This window comes from Cuculus canorus, chromosome 6 (assembly GCF_017976375.1).
Source record: "Cuculus canorus isolate bCucCan1 chromosome 6, bCucCan1.pri, whole genome shotgun sequence".
In the NCBI taxonomy this organism is placed as follows: Eukaryota; Metazoa; Chordata; class Aves; order Cuculiformes; family Cuculidae; genus Cuculus; species Cuculus canorus.
In genome coordinates this window covers 12,900,700-12,922,815 of record NC_071406.1, presented here as the reverse complement: position 1 = coordinate 12,922,815, position 22,116 = coordinate 12,900,700, and the positions used below count along the sequence as shown (strand labels likewise).

The following is a 22,116-nucleotide window of genomic DNA, read 5'->3' as shown; positions in this document are numbered from 1 at the left end:
CGTGGTCTGCCCTGAACAACTGTTCAACAAAGGTTTCTCAGAGTAGATCCTTTACATCACGATATTTACCATAGACAATATCAAATACATTCAAGATAGGAGAATCATCTCTCTGGGCTATCTTTGAACCCAGCTGGGCATTAACTCTAAAGTGACCCCACAGGACTGTGTTTTGGAGAGACGAGACCGGAGGCAACACAGACCCAAGTGATTTCTCACCACATGCAATCCTGGCCTCACCTGCACCCATGTGCATCGTGTCATGTGTGGTTTACTGGCAATGTTTTTAAAGTCATCATTCAGAAACAAATTCTATGACTGATTAATACCAGCACATGCTGGGAGATGGTCCTAACCACACCTACGTACTTTAAGTTACCAGTATTGACAAAGGACTCTGCTTCTGGTGTTCCACCAGTTCCTTCTCTACAGTGAAAGGTGAGGAAGCAGGTCGGACATCACTCTTTTTTAGAGCCAGCTGTAAGAAAATAGTTTTTTTTGCTCAAATGCACTTGATATTTCCTGCAAGTAAGCTGCATCTTCTTGCAGTGCAGGTTAGACATTGCACATGTAAGACTGAAGAAAAATAAGAAAAATACATCAGTTTAGCAGCTCTTTCTAAGTGAGGGAGGCAGAAGAGCAGTAAACCAGACCCCTTCTCTCTCTGCTGTGGATCTCAGGTAATAGCTACAACCCATAAACCCCATAAGGTTAAGTGTGAAGGAGACCACAGATACAGTCAGAAGATACCCCATCCCCTCTCCTAGGCCACTAACTTGCTGCAGAGTCTGAAGCATACTTCTCCCAACCAGTTCTGGGTTCTGTATTTCCTTAGCAATCAGAGTGAGATATAATTACTTTCGTGCCTTTCTGCAAAATGTTCCAAGTGTCTCACAAACGTTGCTATATTCTTGTTAATGCCTTTTTTTTTGGCAACTGGGGGAAAAAAGACACAGATCACAGCAGCTGATGAAAGCCATTGCATGCATATTTAAATTACCAAGGCAGGACTAAGCTGAACCAAGAGCATCGTGGCTGAGCTAGGGGCCACCAACCAGCTTTCTTCTGATAACCTGACTCCTGCAAGCCACTGAAAGTCTGCAGCCTTTGTAGTCGTCTCGAAGTACACATGCCTACCTGAAGCTGAACACTACAGCAAGGACAGACAAAACCACACTATAGATACAACTTGGTAATATCAATCAAAAGAGGGGAAATACTCCCTACGCAGGCCGCCACTCACTCATGCGAAACAGATACGAACCCTTCGTAAACACCTTTTATAAGGAGTACTCTGAGAAGCCAGGGTGGAGATGCTGCAGCCAATGTGGTGGTAAGATTCTCACACAATACAGCACATCAGAAAAGGATTTAACCTCAACGTCATAAATATTGCCCATCAACAATTCCTGCATGTAGCTGTAACACCTCAGAAAGTTTAATTACCACTTAAGAAATGGAAGACAAAATGAGCTACCTGACCTTTCCCACCCCAGATCCAGTAGGTCAGCATTATTTAAGACAACTGGGAGCCTGAAAAGCTAAACATTAGTGTTGGCAGATGAACAGATGGATGGATCACTGCCAGCATAATCCATCTTCACACTTGCATCCGTAGGACTGGGTGACATTCAAAACTAACTACTTCTCTGTGCAAAAAGAAATTAATGCAATGCAATGAGAAGGCTTTAAAATGGACTCATCAGCTGGCAGGACCAGTGGCAAAATGCTTTATGGCTGCTATTTAATACTGCAGTCGAGGCTGAAAACAGGAGTCATCAGGCTGTGACGGAAGTAAGGAATGTAGTGGCCACAGTGGATTCACTGGAAGCCAACCCCTGAGCAAGCTGTAAAAATCTGACAGGATGATGTCATTTTTCCTTTGTGTATAAACACTCTAAATCTAAATAACCTTTTAATCAGAACAGGTAAAATTATAGTATTATCATCAAAGGAGATGCTCTGTCTACAGTTCCATGAAAAATTTTGATCCCTGCTCAACTTGGATGTTTTTTTGGCTTTGCTTGAGGCTCTACAAGGAAATCGCCCAAACACTGAAAAATAGAAAAGACTTAAGGTCCATTTCATAGGTGATTCTGAACGTGGTCCATTCCTGTGCAGACATCAGCTTGCCTGATGACAGATGGGACTCGGTCCAGAGCTTTCAGATCCAGCTCAAACACCTGTTGCCTGAGCACAGAGAACACTCCTGCTCCCTGACCAGGGCAGGCACAACAGAACCTGTGATGTGCTGCACCAAAATGAATGACGTTACCCTCTCAGACAGAGGGCACTGAAGCCTGCAGACTCTCACACATCCCAGGACTTTCTGATTCTCAGTGAGGATTCAAAAATAGAATAACTTCCTCCCTCTGCTAGCTGTAGCACACTGCTCTGTCAGCTGAGACTATATGACTCTTCAAAATTGACACAAATAACTCTAACATGTTCCTTTGTGCTGGTAATGCTGCAAAGGACAGAGATCTGCCTCTGACTGGTCTACAGCCTCACGCAGATCAGATACATTGTGGTTTGGTTATTTTTTTACATTGGCTGAAGTCTTCTGGATTTTCTGCATCTGCTGGCAAACGTCAGTACTGATGACAAAGTCAGTCAGCGCAACCCAGCGCAGAAATAACCCCAATCAAGATCTGAACCTGGGACACCAGGATTATGAAGCTACTTAACTAACCCAATGCAGTATCTGGCTTCGCTGAACTTGCCTGTGTAATCTGAACCAAAAAAGCACTCATTTCCATTTACTATTGCCCATATGCCACCTCTAAATATACTTACACATTAGCATTTATGCAACATTCAGTACAAAATCCATATGGCTCCTTTCAGCAAGCAGGGACAGTAAGAAGAGCGAGCTGCAAAGAGAGTCTGGAGAAGAAGCTTGTGAAGATTTCTTTCTAAGCACCATATACCATTCATTGCAGATGGACAGTGACAGAAGAGTTATTACAACCTGCTCCAGATGGGCCAGGTTTTCTTTCTTGCAGGAAGTTAAAACTGATTTATTTTATATGTAATGTCCACTAGTGATCCCTCTGGAACAGAAGGTGGGTGGCAGAGCAGATCCAGGCTTAGGCTCAGGAGTGTCAGAGCCTGTAGGGCAATTACCCTGACGGAGCCTATCTGGGACCTCCACCTTTGCTCCTGCTGCATTTGAGTCCTCACCCTGGTCCTTGCCCAAGCTATGCTCTACTTACACTGATTCTGGCCTGGCCAGCTTGACTTCTTCGGTGATATCAAAGCTGTGTTGGAACTACAGCTTTCTCCAGGGCTTGCTGGACTGTTGGCTGAATGAGGGACTGCTCTGCTCTTCTCGTTCGGGCCAGTGGGACCGTACTCCATGTCAAAGGCAACCAAGGCGGCTGTCTCAGCTTGCCCTGCTGCCTGGCTTCCACCTCACCTTCCTTTCCAGAGACATCCACCCTTGCTCTTTGACAAGGAATTTTCTGAGCGCTTGAGTATTACTTCCCCATGTTAAACAGAAGAAAGAAATGTTCACATGGAACAAGAGAGTAGAAAATGAAGAGTTTTCAAATGTCCCATGCAGCAACCACTGCCAGGAGACCTTCCAGCATGCAGGAGCAAAGCAACTCAAGCCTGTCACAAGAGGCCTTCTGAATGGCAAACCAATTTGCTTGTTAACAATTTGCTTTAACAGATTAAAAAATGTGTTCATTGTCACTGCCTCAATCACAGAAAAAAAAATGTGGCAGCCAATTAACAACTTCTGGATGATGTTTAGCTTAACTATCAAGACTACAAGACCACTAAACTTTCACCTCCTCTGAAAACAGAAAAGGCTACAAGCCTGTAAGAGACTGCAGTCAGAGCAGTAAATCAGGAGCCTCATGCTGCTATTACTCCCAATCTTATAGATGACGGGTTCTTAACTCCAAAACCTGCTGTATCCCTTCTGGGCACATGCTGTGTTAGACTTAATCTTGACAGGTAGCAAGGAATTGATCACAGAATAAAAAACACAGCTCGTTGCTTAGTTACCAACGATCAAGACAGTTATATTTGCTGTGTGCAAACAGAGCCCAGTGCAAACCAATTATCCATCATTAGGACACTAAAAATGTCATTTTCAGAGAGCTGACAACAACTGTGAGCCAGGTAATAAAGGAAATTTGAGTAGAAAAATATAAATGATAATTGGGAGCCTATTTTTTTGCTAAATGTTCAAATAACCACAACCCTGGAAAGTAAATATATTGGTTTGGAAAAAACAGGATTCTTGTTTATTGGGAAAGTGAAAGCAAGCATTTTACGCATACAAACACACACTGGGAAAACAGAAAGTACTAAATAAAAAGTGGCAAGCTAAGAACTGCACATAACTAATAAAGGGAAAAAAGACACTGAGAGAATCAAAGACCTTCAGGATTAATGATGATGTGAAGGAGCTGAAGTATGTTGGGTCTAAAAAACAGCATAGCGTCATTCCAAAATGATGCAGAACTAAAGTCTGTAGCAGTGCTATGAATGTGGAGTAAGAAGAAAACACCTCTGCCAGCTGCTCCACAATAACTGTCTTGGGAGCTCTGTGACATTAATCTGAAATGATTCACAAAATTTTTTTTTGCTTGAATATCAAAATATGAGATAGGAGTGGCTTTAGGTTTAGGCCAGTTTGGAAAAGACATTTCATAAGAGCAGCACATTCCCGTTGGTTGGGAACAGAAGCTAAAGTAAAGTAGACTACAGAAAGGTGCATGATTTTATGGTGAAGATATTATTTAACCTCTAGAACAATTATTTGGAGGCTGCGATGATTAGTGGGAATGGCTTGAGCATGGGAAACAGCCCTGTGTCTGTGTGAGGCAGACTAGAAGAGCCAGTAGGTGCAACGCTTGCAGGAATCTGCAATGTCCTTCCCACTTTTGGAAAGAGATATATGGATACTGCTGTTTAATACACTGTGAGGAACTGCACTCTTATTTCTCACAATTAGGTGCTATTCTTTCATATTCCATCCCCAAAGATCAAATCATTAAATCTCCCGTAACTGTGGCCTTCCTTTAGCAAGGTCTGTCTTTCACCTATCAAACTGAGCCCTGCTGACAGATCTGTGGATAAGCTGCTGTGCTTGGATGTCTTACCAGCAGCACACTCATGAGAGTGTGCACCACGTAGATTAAATACCCGGGGGCTATCCTGCACACTGAATTTGTCACTGGGGCTGTAAACAATTCATGCTCAGTACTGCTCATGTCCATTCTCTCTTCTCCTTAGCAGTTCACCTTCCCTCTCCTGAAACACGTGATAAGAAAAGCAGCTACAGAGGTTTGAGTTGCTTGCACATGCTGTAAAGCACAGCTATGCTGTATCTGACCATGTCCTCATGACAATTTAAGCTCTCTGAAGACAGGAATAGTCAGGGCTGGATGCAGATGCAATAGAATTCTGTTTGGGCGGAACGGTCTGCTTCTCTCCAGTAAAAACTGCATGAACTGTGTACAGGAAGGGTTACGGCCATAAGCACTAAACCCTCTACAAGACCTGGGTTGGAGGAATCCCCTGCCCTGAGTAACGTGCAGTTTACAGAGCAGAAGAGAAAGGAGGAAATAGGTCAGTCCAACTTCTTTATGCAACACAGCACAATACAGTAAAGTCAAATTCTATAGGGGACACAGAACATCTATTTGCCTTTGACTGCATTATGAGACTGGTTCTTATTTGGCCAGGAGAGCAGAAGAACAAACCAGACTGAGCAATTTTGGGGTTGATAGCAAACAAATGGAGACAAGTGTGTTCCTGCCTATTCAAGAGATGCACAGAAAGCGCTAACAGTGCTTCAGTGTCAGAAAGTATTTTCTGTTGCTGAGTTTGAGCAGAAGCTGAGGGAGACAGGTTACAATGGTCACCAGATGAACTTTGCATTTGCTGTGGCAGCTACTGCACTGTAAGAAGTTTATTAGCAGCCTGGAAAGGATATATGCAGTGTACCAAGAGATGCTGCTTGCACATGTATTAACAGCTGCGCATGGCAATGCATGCGTTACACATAAGATTGGTTCACGTAGATGCTTACTAAATGGGACAGGTTCACACATCACAATCTGCCTGCTCTGGAGAAATTAATATTAGAGACCTAGAAACCATTTCATGAGAGTGAGTCTGTGTAAAAGATGGGAAATGCCCCTCTCAGCTGCTGTGAGGTTCAGGCCATCTGTCTTAAGGGTTACATTCTGCCCTGGAGGTCAGCGTGTGGCAGCTGAGTCCATTTCTGCATGTGCAATGCCATCCTCCCTGCTTTATGACCTCCTGAGAGATGTGGGAGTTCTGGTGCCTCTTCTGCTCACTGTAGATCTACCCCAAATTAGCATTGTCTGCTAATAATCTCTTGTTAACTATCAAGATCCTTTAGTTATATAAACCTGGACCAAATGAAAAAGTCCCCAGGAAATAATGGGCTTACCTCATCGTATCCCAGCTGGCAGCACTGCTGAGAACACGGTGGAAAACTTGATTTATTAAAATTAATGAAGGAACTAGCTAGTCTTGAATAATTCATTACATATCAGCTGCTCCTGAGGTAATAGGAGCTCAGCAAGATCCTCTTTAGCACTGTACAGTGGCTAAAATCTTTAAACAAAATTAAGTCAAAGACTGGCTAGTTAAAGATTGAAGCGCTTTCTCCACGTGGAGTGGGAGGCCCCAATTCCTGTCGCTGAGGTCATCCAGCTGCCACCTACGAAAATCACCAAGGTCTCTCAAATAGAAGCCAGCTAGCTAACACCACTGATTTTTGCCAGGGCACGAAGCATTCTGCCTCAGCCATCAACTTCTGCAGAATACAATCTATCTGATTTTCACAGTTCTTACTGATGACAGGTTTAGATATTGATATTTACCATAAGTTAGAGATGTCTGAGGGTGTTGGCTTGCTTTTCTGATTATTATGTATGAAAATAAATCGGACATGCAAAGAAGCAGCACTACCATCTGAGTATGTAGATCTTAAGGTGCAATCACTGCTGCTGCTCAGCGCTTTCGTCAGCACCGGCAGAATCAAATTACTCACAGCCTGGACAGTGTCAGGGCTGGATATTGGAAGCATGTCAGAAGGCACGGAACAGAATCCCACTAACTTAATCTGGTGCCACTTGATGAAACAAGGGCTCTTTTTCAACTCTGTTGAAATCAATGGTAAAACCTGTGATAAATGTGTAAAAGCAGCAGCAAAATCAGGCTCTGTAATTAGATGGCTGATAATTCTCTTCCTGTATGTCATCCTGCAGAGGTCAGTGGAACTATAATTAATAAAGAGGAAAAACAGATGAAAGCAATGAAGACCCTCCTGCCTCCCAGCTGCTGGTATGGCATCTACTAATGCAATCACAAAACTCTACCACTAACCGCAGCTAAAGACCCACCCAGAAGTCCACCACTTTCTCTCTTTCCAGCTGGTGATGGCAGGAACTGGCCCCACAGGCAGTGCCACGGCCAGCGTTGCTACTGTCCTCAGCTCCAGCTCTGGTTTGCACTGTCTTGCTTTGTCCCCCACTGGGCACGTAGGAATCTGTAATGTGCTGATAGTACAGCAGCTCTGGATTGTACTAAGACAGCTGGACAAGTCAACCATTGACTCATGATTTTGATGAACACGGAGAGATCCCAATGCTTTGTTGACTGCCTTAAGCCAGATTTTATTTCCAGATGCCATTCCTGCTTCAGCCAGAGCAGATGATTTTGGCCAGGCCTCAGCATCTGAAGTATTTTGGTAGAAGCACTCTGATGTAGGCAACTGGCACCATCAGACATTTGACCTCGCCGCAGGAGACTGCCAGTTTCCTCTCTTCTCCAAAAATACTGCTTCATCAATCACTTCTGAGAGTGTTTTAAAAATTAAAGCCAACTCCCCTTGCCTTGAAATGGAGGCAGCACTTTCTCCTCTTGCTGTCTGTTAATAGCTGCTCTGGGGAGGTCACAGAACATTGATTTATGTTCCTGAGCTTTTTGTGGAGGTAGGTTAAGATCACCTGGAGGAATCACAAACTGATGTTGTGACTTCTCACCCCGACGCGTGCAAATGAATCAAATATTGTAACTCTCACAGCTGCAGGGTGGAAGAAGTTGGGAACAGGCTGTAACCTGGTAACATGTGAGACTGAGGTCTGGTCCCTAATCTCGTGGGGTCCTCCCAGAGAAGACATTTCAATTACTGTGTTTTAACTCTGATATCTGTAAAAGGAGATAAAAAAGCCTACCTTCCTGCATCTATTAGAATTAGACCCTTCCTCTCCTTGCAGTCTTTGAGCACCAAGGAAAGCTGGGTAGGATTTCCTAAAACTGATGTGTAATTATTTGGAACTGACTGAACTCTGGGACCTGTGTCCAAGTGCAACGGTCCCAAGCCACTGTCTGAGCACAAGCTGGCATGGCTCTAGCTACCTTGAAGGCTACAGGTGCTTTCCCCTCCCAAGCTGCAAGGAAATGCAAGTACGTGGGCAAGGACAGGGCTGTGGCATCACGGCACCAATCCATGAAGCATACAGGTCTCTCTTTATATACCACCAGGACAACTGTGTGTGCAGTCGTGTTTTTGCAGCTGCTTTTGGTCTTTCACCATTGTTTTCTTCTCCTTTTCCTTCTTTCTGTCTTTCTCCTTCATTTTCTTCTTTCTTTAAACAGTCATCTGTTATCTTCTGGAAAGAGCAGCTGACTTAGTGATGATGTACAATTGCTCTGGGAGCTGGTTTAGGCAGCGTGGTGCCCTTCTGACTTGCCAGACAACAGCAGTTGCTATGTGGTCTCCTTTGCTTTGTTCCTTCAGGAGACAATTTGGTACTTACAGCATTTTCCCTGACCAAGGCATCATCCCTGAGATATGCTCACATGAGAGTGCTTCAGGGAATTCCAGCTGGGAGGTGAGAGTAAAGGATTTCATCATTAAAAAAAAACCAAACCAACAAACCAACAAAACATCACACCACAAAAAAACCCACAAAACCCCAAAGAAATCCTGGAGGAGATGCTGTTTCCTTTCAAGTGATTCTGTGAGAAAGGGACTGCAAGAGAAATGAGGAAGAAAGAGTTTATTAGTTCTAAGACTTCTTTTCAGGAAGATATTAAAAGTCTTTTTCAATGAAAATCATTTGGGAAAGGGTGGAGGCTGGAGCCTGTGCTAACATTCACCCAGCTTCCCCTTTCCCAGCTGAAACAGTGAAAAAAGTCAGAGAAGGGCACAAAGCAGCCTAGTTCTTATTTGAGGCCGCAAGGAAGGCAATTGGTGTAAATCAAAAATAAGACAATAAGATGCTTTTGTTAAGTTCTTTTTTTTTTATCTAAAAATATATAAAATGGATTGAGCTGGCTAGGACTTTTGGGACACTGGTGTGGCTGGGCTGGGATCACAAAACGCCTGTAAATTGCTTGAAGAGACACATAGGTCTTACTGGGGTAGGACAGTGAGGGAGCAGAAGAGCCCTTCTCCCAGTCCTGCCCTCAGCGCTGGTGTGCTGAAGGCACACTCAGTGCCGCTGACAGGTGGGCCCAGCTAAGCATTAATCTTGGCTTAGGAAAACAAAAAAAGTTAAATGCTTTTGCATTTTCTCTAAGGATATGGTGGAACTAAGCAAAAGTGTATATTTGTACTGCTTTGCCCAAGGCAGCATAAGCACCTCCTCTGGTGTATCACTGGGTCCCCAAAGCTTTTGCTCATCCGAAATGAATGGCAAGTATCCCGGGGAAATGCTGCCAGGCACAAGGACACTGTGACACTGCCAGGCTAATGCACGCTGGCTGTCCATGAATGAGAGTCTGCAGGATTCTGCCCCAAGCTCCCTATGATGATGACATTTGGGATCTGACCCCCTAGTATCTGATATTTCGCTGCACCCTAATTTACCTCAGTTTTTCTGCGGTAAATTTTCACAGTGCTATTTTCTAATCTTCCAAAAAATCATTTTCCCAATCTGTTGCCCGGTATCTCTCAGGAAGCTGGTGACAGCAGTTCCTCACTGTTCTGGGGCCAGCATGAGTGGGATGCTGGCAGGTAGGTGTACAGGATAGCTTTGGAGGTGAAGGAAGACAGAGATGGACAGAAGATTTCTGCCACCACAATCTTCTGGACATCACACAGAGCAAGGTTTGGAAATAAAACTTCTGTGAGATGGAGATAAAGGGGTAGTGCCAGACCCACTCGGATAAACCTGAGGCTTCCTTGCAGCTACAGCATCCATGTTAACATGCACCACATGAACACGAAGCTCAACTGTTTTGATGTTAATTGCCTGGCTGCTTTGATTTGATATAAGCTTCTAAGTCCTAATGTCAGCTGCGTGACAAGACAAACTGATATTTACCTCTGATGTCATTTTAATTTGGCTTGCCCAGTACTGCATGCTTGGTACATGTTTCTATGCATTAAAAATTGTCCACAGAGCTCATGCTTTTGGGTTTTTTTTTTGGTTTTTTTTGGTTTTTTTTGCAAGAGGAACAAGTAATATTTTACATCTGAAGTGTCTGTTCCAGCTCCGAGTTGAGGCAAACCTACTCTGGCCCAACTTCAGCTTCTGCTCCAAGGAACACTTCCAGGCCACTGGATAACCATTATCGTTATCCAGATAATAATCACTGAGCTGCAGGGGTACTCATTGGCAGTGCAATGACAGCACCTGGATACCTGGTGGCCTCTGGAGATGTGACACTTGCACCACTCACACAAGCAGTCAGTGTACCTTACTTACAGTGTACTCCACGTTTGCTGAGAGACACACTGGTCTCGTGCTGTAACAACACACGGAGATAGATGATCAGTGACCACGCAGCACTGTTTGGAGCTGGGAGGTTATAAGCGTGGCTGAGGACGAGGTAGCTTCCCAAGACAGGTCTTGGCACAATGGGATTCCTGCTGGAGAACATGCCAAGGGGCTGAAACGCAGAGGGATGCAGGATTGCTGTCAAATTTCTGCCTTTATCCTAGCTTTCTGCTTTGGCTCTTTGCTATCCAAGGCGACGTAGAAAAAGAACACCATGGGGGACAGAAAACACCCCATTGCTTCTCAGCACTGCACTGCCCCACGAGTAATTAGACTAGGTGGAGCGCCAAGTTTGCAGCCAGGCCAGCAGGCCAGCAGCAGCCAGGAGCAGCCAGGAGCAGCAGGCTGTGTGGTGCACAGCCAGCGTCTGGTTCCAAGCTAGGGCTGGTCCAATACTTGCATCAATATACTGGCACACCCCAGCCTGGCTCCATGGGGATGTCTCTGAGCCTGCGGAGCAAATTCCTGCTTCTGGGACTGCAGGTTATCTTGCAGTCACCCCTGTTACAACCAGCAGTTGTCTCAGCCTCCTTATCTCAACTTCTAGCAGGGGTTTGTGTTGAAAGGACTCAGGTTCTGTCCGCCCTCTCCATTACAGCTTCGATGAAGTAAAAAGCAAAGGAAAAAAGACATCTACTCAGCATCAAAGAGTGCAGGGTCCTTCTCTAGAGAAAGCTGGGGAGGATCTCTCAGTAGGGTGTAGTCTCACGCCACAAGCTTTGCTGCCGGGTTCCCTCACTGGGAGGGAGGCCCTGAGGCCAAGAGTCTCCCTGCTGCTCCACAACCCCATGGACAACTGGGCAGCGGTGCAGTCTACCAGGTGCCCATCAGCCCAGCTCACACATGGGCACAGAGGCAGGAGGCCGGGCACTGCCTTGCGACAGGCTTCCCAGCTGTGTGTTTGGAGCAGCACTGCTGGAAGACACCTCCGACTGCAGCTCTCCCCTCCTCGCCAGCCAGTTCCTCTCGGTGAGGACCACCCCTGTGTGCTGTGCCTAGAAGCAGGTTCACCTCCATCAAATGACCACAAACAGGTCCTCGCACTCCACACATTGAAAAGAAAGGAAGCTGGGAAACCTGGGCTATTGCATATAAAGAAGGAGTACAATGGGCTTGAATTTATCCTCACTTACATAGATGTAAACAACCGGATCAGAAGCAAGCAAAGGTACCTGATTTCGGGTACTGCCAGAGTGAGGAGGAGACTGTATGGGGTGTCAAGAGCTACCAAGGGAAGCCACAGTGAAATTGGCCACCCCTTTCAGCCATTTACTACATCATGAGACAGGATGAATCAATAAAGATATTGAGCTGGGAAAGTTAATCTGCATCCAGAGCATCATAACAAATTAAAAGGAAATAAAATCAGTACAATTCCACTGGCTCTCATTACTATCGCAGCGGAGAGTAATTAAAATCCATGAGCCAAATTCAGTGCTGGAAGAACACTCCTGAAGCCAAAGGCACTATACAAGGGCATTGCTTTTTCCAGATGTTATGTGTTTCAAACAGCAGCAGGAATGGCAAAATGGGCAGAAAGGAGAGGGCACAGGGTAAGAGGGGAACTTATTAGAAGCCAGGCATTCTGCTTCTTGCACTTCCCCACCCGGAGTCATGCTGTCCACCTGCTGCTTTGGTGGCTGATGGGGCTGAATCTCAAAAGTTCCAAGCATTTGTATGAGGGGCTCCTACTCAGTTTACGAGGCCTCCCCAAGCCAATATATAACTGTCATTCATCAACCCTGGCTAACACCACCGTCCTGCCTCTTCCCTGCCCCACTGCCTTACCCTGCTCCCTCTTAGCTCCTCTCTCCTTCCCACCACTCAGCACAACCTCCCCCTGCTACACCCTCTCCTCCTTGCTACAGAAATTCCTTTTCCTTCCACAGAGCACCCTCTGCTATCCTGTTGCCTGACAAGGCTCTCAACCCATTCTTCTGTGCTTCCCTACAAGTTCCTCATCCTTTGGCCCTACCAGATCCCTAAAGAAGATGCAGAAGGACTATCACCTGCCCCAAAGCCATAGCCATTTGCACTCCCATCAGAGCTTTGGTCCAGCCCAGCATTATTTATGACCTGGAACTCTGCTATGAAGCAGGAATGCAACTTCAAGCAGCATCCGCGGCCCACATCTTGGTACCCTACCCCTCCGTAAAGCCCCACTGCCCCTCAGCTCAGTCCAGCAGCTGATTCCTGTTCAGTGGAAGGAGAATGTGTGATGCACAGGAAGCACATCCACCCTCATCACCACACACAGCACTGTGTCCAACTAATCAGCACTGCAGCATGAGATGGGAGGGCAGCCACTGCACAGGCACCCAGAGAGGCAGCTGAAGGCAACACTGGCTGCTGACAGCCAGGGGGACTGGGATGTGAAGGCCAAGGTTTGGTTCACAGGGCTCAGGAGTTGGCACAGTCATTAAAGGAGAAAGGCACTGAACAGAATAAATCAATTTGGAGAAGTCTTATAGCCCGTGTCTACTAAAAGATTAGATCTCAGCATTCTTCTCCAGCTTTAAACTTTGTGAATCTCCTATCTCCTGGTTCCACACCCTGTGCAGGGGTTCCACCTATGGAAGCTGTACTGACATCAGCAGGATTATGCAGCTACTAAATTCTATACCATGTATGGCAAACTCCAGCCTGCACACATATGTTACAGCTGAGGACTTTTACACATGGACACATTTAGTATGAAATAATTATGATAATCTACAGAGATAATTCAAAGTCAATTGTTAATGCTCTTTTACAAATTGATGTACTATGGTCCTGCAGGTGGAACTACTAAGAGTTGTATTTCCAGGCATACAATGATCTTGTTCACTGTCTGGAAAGGTGGATATCTCACCTGACCAAGTTTTGCCTCAGTATGCCTTTCAAAAGTCCAGTCATTCTACTAAGACATACCCATCTCCGTAACCACATTCAGATCCACCGATGACCAGAACAAAAGCCTCACTCTTGGAAGCGTTCAGCGCTTACATTCATAGCCTCACAGAATGTGCTACATAATTTCACCAAAAATAAGTTCTCGCACCTTCCAAAGCAATTCATCAGGAATCCTGTCCATTAAATAGCACCTACGCAGGGTCCAACCTCCCTCACTTCTCTAATTTCCACCTGAAATCAGCAGACCATGTCTCCTGATTCAAAAAGCCAGGACTTCTCTCCTAGGACACCCTTTTAGCTCACTGAAAATGAGCAGCATGAGCTTCTGCTGTGTCATGCAAGCAGGTGCATTCACTTTGGCTACTGTGGGAAGGAAAGGTCAGATCTTGTTCCAGGAGGAAAGCCAAAGATATGGCCAGGTAAAGGGAAGCGTTTCTCCCACAGATCCCAAGAAGGGAAAGTATGTCTAAATGTTTCTCTTTGTGGTGGGATAGGAACATAATTTTTAATGATGTACTACTTAGCTGATACATAGCATCTGCTCTTCCTATTACAATAACTTTAAGTTGATTTGTATAGCATTTAGACATTCTCAAAGGGATTACTCTTTATGGTAGCATAAGCTTAGAGGCATAACTGGAGTTCTGTCCCGAATATGGCTTTATTCAAAAAGGACCGTGTTTTGACACAGTCGTTATACAAGGCAAGATACAGGTAAAAGTGTTGCTCCTAATGCAATGAAGAAATAAAGTTGCTGAGACTCATCCCTCTGGACAGGCCAGGTTCTTCTCATGGAGGTCAAAAGCCATCCAGTAGAAAGAAATCCAAGCTATGTACTAATGCATCCTGCACTGCTGTAAGCATGGAGGGGACGGCTGATGTGACTGTGGGCTGTGCTAGTGCCTGCAGTTGCTTCTGGTCTGCGCTAGCTCCATTTTATGGATTTACTTCACGCTACTGCTGTAATGAAGAAAAGCCTGAGGAGGGCGATGAGTGCCAGAATAAAAAAATGTTATAGAGTTCCAGCTCTGCTGTTTGCGTGTGACCAGAAATAATGCAGCACTGTGTAGATGAGCAACAACTGTGTCCTTTAGAGACACGGCTATATGGCAACCAGGCAGGACAGAACCTGGCATAAAGGGCAGTAGATCCTCCCTGACAAACACGACTGGCTGTGGAGGCAATTTTGTATTAGCAGACCTGCTTCTCAGAGCCAGGAATGGGATGTCAGCTCTTCCCACACCTGCTGGAAGGTGTCCTGAGACTCAAGTGGCAGATCAAACAAGCAAGCTATGAACCTCAATATTAAAAAGCTGATCAGCTCAGAGGCTGTTTATCAGTAAGGAAGGCTTCCATGGCCTATACCTTCCTCTTCCAGAAACAGATGTTCTTTTTCTTTCTTTTTCCTTCTGTGACTTTGGCTGATGTTTGTTTTCAATGACATTAAGCTTTCAGAGAAGCTGGATGAATGACTTGTGAGGTGTCCCCACTGCGGGTATGCCTTCTGCAAGTATAAAGCACCCATTTCCAAAGCCGTGCCTAACCCTTAGACTAGGAAGAGGACTGCGGCGTTGTGGTTCAAACACAGGTTATCTTGTGTTGTGGAAACCTGAACCCCAGTTGTCAACAGAGGACAGAGCTGTTGCAACAGCTGCGGTAAAAGAATGGGACACATCATAGAATCACTAGGTTGGAAAAGACCTCTAGGATCATTGAGTCCAACCATTCCTATCAACCACTAAACCATGTCCCTGAGGACCTCGGCTACCCATCTTTTCAATATCTCCAGGGATGGTGACGCCACCACCTCCCTGGGCAGCCTCTGCCAGTGCCCAATGACCCTTTCTGTGAAAAAATTTTCTGATATCCAGCCTGAACCTCCCCTGGCAGAGCTTGAGGCCATTCCCCCTTGTCCTGTCCCCTGTCACTTGGGAGAAGAGGCCAGCTCCCTCCTCTCCACAACCTCCTTTCAGGTCGCTGTAGAGAGCAATAAGGTCTCCCCTCAGCCTCCTCTTCTCCAGGCTAAACAACCCCAGCTCTCTCAGCCGCTCCTCATAAGACTTGTTCTCCAGCCCCCTCACCAGCTTCGTTGCTCTTCTCTGGACACACTCCAGAGCCTCAACATCCTTCTTGTGGTGAGGGGCACATAACTGAACACAGGATTTGAGGTGCAGTCTCACCAGTGCCGAGTACAGGGGCAGAATCACCTCCCTGGACCTGCTGGCCACGCCGTTTCTGATACAAGCCAAGATGCCATTGGCCTTCTTGGCCACCCGGGCACACTGCTGGGCTCACGTTCAGTCGCTGTCAATCAACACCCCCAATCAAACACCCCACTTTGCACATCAGTGCAAAACAGTTAAGTACCACAAACCAGGACTCCTGAGGGAGTGCTCTCAGATCTTCTAATTGAGAGGTTTCAGTTCAGCTCAGGTCTGAGGTTTTTCCAGGTTAAACTACCACAGCATGGATTAGCAGTGAAACTGTATTGATCCTTTATGAGAAGCAGTTACCCTGAGAGGCACTTTCTTAGAAGGGGTTGCCTCTGTCTACTCCCAGAAGCAGGCTGGCAGGATCAGCCGCATCACCATGAGTGACAGGAGTATTTCAGCACAGAGCTGGTCCATATCCCCAGGCACTGATGTCCTGTTGGTCCAGAGGGCTCAGCTTCAATCCAGTACCAGCCATGGCCAGTGCCGACCCTGCTCCAAACTCTGAACCACTGCTTTTCCTCTAGACCTCTCTGCAGGGTGAGTTTATTGGGCAAGGTGACTGAGATGCAAAGATCCTTACGATGAGCAAGAACTTGATTAGAGGGCATGGTAGGCAAGTTGTCCTTGAGACAAGCTAGGAAGGCAGCAGATAAATCTGTCACAGCAGCTCTGGCTGGCTGTGACACTAGGAACTAATGTCTGTCTCTTCCGTGCTAGGTCTGAATGGACTCGTCTCTCCTCAATGTCTGAGGGTCTTTAATTCCCTTTTTCCTGAGGGAAAAACCTTGAATGAAAAGTTCAGCTGTGTGTACTCCAGGTCTTGTGAATCACTCGCTTGTGGTCGAAGTCACTGTCATATTTCAGCCCCTAACTGGCTTCCTAAACATGCCTGCAGAAACAGTCAGATTACTGTGTTACAAACGAATTAGTTTTGACAGGACACTGCCAGCATTGCTCCCAGATCACGGGAAAGCCAGAAGATGGGCTGCACAGTGTCTGACTGGAGCAGCCCTAGCTCTGCTTCCACAGCTAACACGCTGTCTTGCTGCTTCTGCAGGCACTGACAAAGAACCAAGCCTGTGAACTCCCACTACCATCTGCTGAAGCTTCATTTCCCAAAGGAAAAATGGATTTTTGCTTACATGTATCTTTAAGCACTTCAGCAGCAGAGAAAGCAAGGGCGTAGACACTCTCTGTAGCTAAAACCATAAAGCCATGGTTTTTTTCTTTGTAAGAAAAAATTTACTCCTGCTCCTTGACCTTCTGTCTAGGACAGGAGATGGAGAAGGATTTCAAAAGCTTTAGTTCCTTCCTGGTCAAAAGTCTTTAGGAGGGGTACTGTTTAATTCCCAATCAGTTTATTACTCGAAGGTGAGGGGACTGTCTCAAACCCAGGTTCCAAAATATCTGCAGAGTGCCCCAAATTATTCCAGGCCCTTAGCTATTCCATGGCAAAGTGAGTATCTGCAGACAGTGGCGATTTTTTTGTTTCCCCTTGTGTTTCACCTTGAAGCAGCTGTTAGCAAAGCCTGAAAACTCCTCTGCCCCTCAGTGTATTTCATACAGCCTTGGCAAAGGGACTGCAGTCTGTCATCTCATGAATATGGGAATTGCCTAATTCTCCAGTTGTTCTTATTACCTCAGCCTGAGGGTCCCAGCTTTCCATAACTAATTCCTGAAATCACATACTTTCCCATGTCCTTGCTGTCCTTGAGCAGCAAATTGCTACTCCTCATATAACTGATGCTGATGTCTGCTGTGGTGACAGAGGTTGTCCTGGGACCCTCCCTGAGCAAGGATGACACTGTGGACAAGGCTACCGACCCCAGCCCTCCTGGCAGCTCCTGGAGCTGCTCACCCTTTGATGCTATTAACTTACAGCAGGGCGTTTTGGAAATAACAAACGCTGCAGGGCACTCTGCAGCGGCTCTGAAGCCTGGGCAGCAGGCTGGCAGCAGTAACACAATCCATCCTTGGCAGCAGAGGAGATCCCTCACCCTGTTCCTATAATCTACGGACTTCTCTGCCTCCTTCCACATCCTTCCGCATCTGTGACTCCCACAAAGTCAAAGGATTTGCAGGGTCTCCTATCTGTCACTTCACTTTCCTCCCCTTGTCATGTATGTTCTTAGTTTACTTTCCCTCCCTGTGCCATGCACCTGTTTTCTGCCCCTTCGTTATTTTTCCTAACACCACGGGTGCTGCCCACCCTGGCCATCTTCCCAAGGCTCAGAGCTAAAGCTGTTCCTGTGCTGGGAGGTGATAATGGCTGCCAGGAATCAGCTGGAAGGGCTGCTGCAAACAAGGTGAGGCTGAGCTAATTATGAAGCTCGGGCTGTGAAACTTGTGGAGATTCTGGCCAGAGGTGCCTAGCTTATTCCCAGAGAAAAATGGGCGCATCTTTTGAACGCTGGCAGGTGACACGTGAGCTAAGTCACCAAGCTGTGGAGAGATTTACGGTCCTGGCTGGGGAGTGCTGCATGTGATGCCTCCCCATCTCACACACACCCACGACTGCTGCTGCCGAGCAGCTTTGGACAAGGAGAATGTGCTCATGCGCTGCAGTGGCATCTGAGGAAATGTTGATGCTGGTTTCGAGGGCCAGACCCCTGCACAGCACAGGCAGGTAAGAGAGATGCTCAGAGGCCAAAAGTAGCTGCTGGGTCAGGATCATGGCAAGGTGGAAAAAACTCTAAGTTCTTCTGTTTTCTTTTGTGATACAGAGTTTTTTTTTTCCCTAGAGTTTGCCAAAACGTTAACTGCATCAATGGTAAATACAAAACAGATTACGTCTTCTAGAAGTTCATTTCTTCTTCATGGTTCAAAACTGGCCTATATAGAAGCCGCAAAAGGAATCACCTTGGAAGTCCATGGTTTTGTAATCAGAACCTCCCTTTCAATTAGTTCTATTAAAGGGCTGTAAATACAATAATTCCATCAATACCATGGAACAGTCATGTTGCATTTGTATTAACATAAACGAGTGCTAATGTACCATACAGCTAATCTGATAGGACAGTAATTGGCTGATGCCCAGCCAGGAAGACCCTGGAGCTACACTTGCTCTCTCTTCTCTACAAGAATTTTCCTCTCAAACACTGGAAATGAAACAAACCCTGATACCGTATCCTCCCCGCCAGCAACAAATGATGCTTCTTGCAGCTGTGGCACCAAGGGGTTTGGGGTGTTTTTTTGCTTTGAGGAGGAGGAGAGGGAAGTGTATTTAAAGTGGAACTTGATGTCCTACAGATTTACATATTAAGAAATCGGCATTTTTAGAACATCTTATAAGACTTGATCAGAGTCACCAAGCACCCAATGGATATTAAACCCAGAAAAGCATTCAGTCTGCTCCCTCTGTGACTACTGGGAGCTGTACATCATCTTCTACTCTGCTGTAGGCTTTTCTTACCCAGATGAAGCTTAAAACTTTGTAAATGCTTTAGGGCTACTATTGTTGGGTTTGCTCTACAGACAGGGAAGCAAGACTTAAATCTGACACTGCAGCCAGCGTTCTCTGGTTAAAGCCCTTAAAGGAGATCAACATAAGCAATGCCTAGGGACGGGAACTAGATACCAAACACAGCCCATCTCCTGTCTGGGCCACAAAATCAAGCGGACAGACTCAAAACAGGCTAGGATCAGGAGTCTTCTGTATTGCAGTCACAGTAGTAGCCACTCATTTTGCTTTTGGAATTATGCCCTTCAAAGAGCCTTAAAGAGGGGAGACTGTTTTGAGACTGAGGCTGTCAAAGAAGTCATAGCAGATATCTGGTTTTTTTTTTGCATTCGGCTCATCAGCTCAGTGCACGCTTTGCTGTCTGGCTGTACAGTGCTTTGCCTAATGCACCCTCATCCACGAGGGTAGAGACCCGCGTCCCAAACCCTCCCACGCCCTTCCCAGCGGACACCTGCTTGTCACTGGGGAATCAGCGTGCCCTGGTTCTACTCCAGTACAAACCAAAGAACAATCAAGAGACTTGTTTTAATCAGAAACCATTATTCACAACAATACAGTGCTAAAGGCACATCATTTTTGGCTATAGGCAGGAGCAGTACCTCAAAATCCTGTCAGCGCCCAAACCAGCTCCCGGAGCAGCCAGTGAAGCCAAGAGAGAGTTCTGTTAGAGGATGTGAGGAAGACTATCCTAAATAGAGGATTTAGCATATGGGAGATGATGGCTTAAAGTACTGATCTGACTTATATCTTTCGAGGTCTCCGATCTGTTTCTCCATCTGTAAAATGGGATCAATAAAGCCTCCCCAAGTTGCAGCAGGGTTCCCAGTCTTAATTGATGTCTGTGAAGCATTTTGAGAGCCGTGGATGAAAAGGAACCATTACGAAGCCCTCGGGCCTCACTGTAACATCAGCTGCGAACCAGAGCTGTTTAAATGCTTTTCAGTGCCACGACGACCAGGAGACAACGAAGGCAAAAGTGCGGATGCACCCGGGGCTGCTTTGCTGCAGCCTAAATAAAAATGGTAGGTTTTATAGATTTCCCTGCAGGGAATTCCGTCGTACCTACTGTTTGCAACGATGCATTAAAACTTCTGCCTCTGCAGATTCAAGCCCATGCCTTTGCCAACAGCGCAGGCACCAGAACCCGTTATGGGTTTGGGAAAACGCATCCCGGAGCTGAAAACGCTACGAATCGCATGGAAACGAGTATAAAGAAAGGACTCACTTGGCCCCGGCAGCTGCGAGGAGCGGGGCGCTGCTCAGCCCCTCCGGACACCGCCCCGCGCCCTCCCAAAGGCTCCGCGTGCGGGGCTGCCGCTGCCCGGGAGCGGCGGGGCTGCAGCCGGATCGGAGAGGGGCGGCAGCGCCTTTGTGCGGCGCTGCGGGGACCGGAGCGGGGAGCGGGGACCGGGCTGGGGCTGCGGCTGCAGGGGGGACCGGAGCGAGCACCGGAGCCAGGGCTGCAGCGGGGACCGGGCTGGGGCTGCGGCTGCAGGGGGGACCGGAGCGAGCACCGGAGCCAGGGCTGCAGCGGGGACCGGGCTGTAGCTGAGGCTGGACCCGGGGCTGCCCGATCCCCGAGGAGGACACGCGCCCCGCAGGAGCGCCCCCCGAGAGGCGCTGCCCGCCCGCCCGCACCTACCTGCGCAGCGCGCCCGGGACGCGTTGCCGCCTTCGCCGCCGCCTTTGTTGTGCGCGCCCGCCCGCGCGTGCCCCGCCGCAGCCAGAGCCGCGGCTTAGCGCGTCGCCACGGCAACCGCGGGCGCGTGCGGGGTAACGGCCTCCGCGCGGGGGGCGGGGGCGGCGCTGCAGCCGCTGCGGAGGGCGCGGGGGGAGGGACAGCTCAGCGCTGCTCGGCTCGGCACAGCTGGGCAGGGTTTTGCTGGGCTGGGCTTAGCTCGGCACAGCACGGCTCGGCACAGCTGGGCAGGGCTTTGCTGGGCTGGGCTTAGCTCGGCACAGCACGGCTCGGCACAGCTGGGCAGGGCTTTGCTGGGCTGGGTTTAGCTCGGCACAGCACGGCTCGGCTCGGCTCAGCTGGGCTTAGCTCGGCACAGCTCAGCTCAGCTCGGCCACAGCTTAGCTCAGCACGACACACCTAAGCTGGGCTCGGCAGAGCTTGGCTCAGTTCGGCACACCTGGGTTGGGCTCGGCTCAGCTCGGCTTGGCCCAGCAGCGCCCGATCCGTCTGCCCACCCTGGCTCCCCTGCTACCCAGCGTGCCTGGCAGTGCCTGGGGCTGCAGCAAGGAAGCTGGGCGTGGGGTTTGCTCTCCACCTCCCCTTAGGTGCTTGGGATCCCGCATGTCCCACAGCCAGTAGATGTCCTTTGGACTGACTGCCCCGGAGGGCCCTGGTGTCTGCTTACACCTGTTCTGAAGCAAGCGCAGCTCTGGTGGCTCTCCGGAAAGCACCAGCCTTCGTGGCCTCTTCACGGTGATGGGCAGTCTTGCTCAAGCCAGCATAGCTGCTCAGAGAACACAGCCCAGGCGATAGCAATGCCTTTGTCTTCCCTGTTCCTGGGCACTGAAGTTGTATCCTGTATTGAGTTGTAACCTGCATATGCAACTATTTTAATTTGCCATTCATTCTGGGGTAGCATTGCCAGCTTGAACACCTCTTCCCTTTCAGAGAGCAAGGACTTGGCTAACTTAACAGTTACTCTGCTTGTTTCTAGGATTAAGTGTCGCAGCTCACTGGCTCGGTCACATAATGCTAGATTGAGCTGGGACTTATTATCCATCTTGTACTTGTGTACGTTCATCTTGT

At 47.5% G+C, this 22,116-nt stretch overlaps 1 protein-coding gene across 5 annotated transcripts in view; it reads right to left on the bottom strand.

Moving 5' to 3' along the window:
* LOC104067707 (myosin-M heavy chain) overlaps window positions 1-21,430 on the bottom strand; it is a 48,059-nt gene extending 26,629 nt beyond the window's left edge. For 3 of the 5 annotated variants that reach the window (XM_054069552.1, XM_054069556.1, XM_054069558.1), the window contains exon 1: window positions 20,992-21,011. The gene's annotated coding sequence lies outside the window, so the exon portion shown is untranslated. Of the gene's footprint in view, window positions 1-20,991 lie in introns of all 5 variants that reach the window. The other 2 variants (XM_054069555.1, XM_054069557.1) reach the window with 2 other exon arrangements.
* Between the last annotated feature and the right edge of the window lie 686 nt (window positions 21,431-22,116).